Genomic DNA, 1,133 nt, shown 5'->3' with positions numbered 1-1,133 from the left:
CCTAATTTAGCAGTGTAAGACTAGAGGGAAGGTAGCTAGTCATCACCACCCACCGCCAACTCTTGGCGTTTACCAGCGAATAGTGGGTTTGACCGTCACATTATAACGGCCCCACATTCTTAGTTATTTTTTTATGAAAATCAGTCAAATCATGATTCGTCATGTGACCTGAATTGCATTTGATTGGTCATGCAGCCTACGCTCATAAATGGACATTTTATAGAGGTGACAGGACATTTCAATATATTGCAGAATAGGATCACCAAAACAGCAAGTAAAGTCTGGCTCCGATGTTGCAACTTTGAAAACAGTGTGTTGATAAGGTCCTAATTTATCTTCTAGCCGTTTCTGGAACATCTTTAAGGATTAGAATTACTTAGTGGAATGATCCATGTTTACCAAGAACATTTAGTACCTGATCATTTAAAGTCCTGTGAGGGCGCGGGATTATCCTTTGTGGTAAAGGATAATACAATTTCCACAAAGGACAACAGGATTATTATTATTTGTAATAATAATTCATGATTGTGTGGCAGCTAAGCATCGGTAGAATTGTCGATGTACTGCTGTCTATGATGATGATGATGAGGGCGCAGGATACTCCTTGTTTACCAGGATCATTTGGATTCTGTGAGAGCGCAGGATACCCCTTCTCTCCCGGGAACATTTAGAACGTGATTATTTGAAATCCTGTGAGGGCGCAGGATACTCTTTGTTTACCAGGATTATTTAAAGTCCTGTGAGAGCGCAGGATACTCTTTGTTTACCAGGATTATTTAAAGTCCTGTGAGGGCGCAGGGTACTCTTTGTTTACCAGGATCATTTAGTACCTGATCATTTAACGTTCTGTGAGGGCGCAGGATACTCCTTCTCTCCCAGGAACATCTAGAACGTGATTATTTAAAATCCTGTGAGGGCGCAGGATACTCTTTGTTTACCAGGATCATTTAAAGTCCTGTGAGGGCGCAGGATACTCCTTGTTTACCAGGATCATTTAAAGTCCTGTGTTTGTTTGTTTGTTTGTTTTGGAATTTCGCGCAAAGCTACACGAGGGCTATCTGCGCTAGCCGTCCCTAATTTAGCAGTGTAAGACTAGAGGGAAGGCAGCTAGTCATCACCACCCACCGCCAACT

General features: G+C 42.0%; 1 protein-coding gene across 3 annotated transcripts in view; it reads right to left on the bottom strand.

The window, feature by feature from the left end:
* The window catches only part of LOC106457955 (irregular chiasm C-roughest protein-like), a 66,391-nt gene that overhangs the window by 59,167 nt on the left and 6,091 nt on the right, over positions 1-1,133 (bottom strand). The gene's annotated exons all lie outside the window — the stretch shown is intronic.

This window comes from Limulus polyphemus, unplaced genomic scaffold, assembly GCF_000517525.1.
Source record: "Limulus polyphemus unplaced genomic scaffold, Limulus_polyphemus-2.1.2 Scaffold396, whole genome shotgun sequence".
Taxonomy (NCBI): Eukaryota; Metazoa; Arthropoda; class Merostomata; order Xiphosura; family Limulidae; genus Limulus; species Limulus polyphemus.
This window is presented reverse-complemented; position numbering and strand designations above follow the sequence as displayed.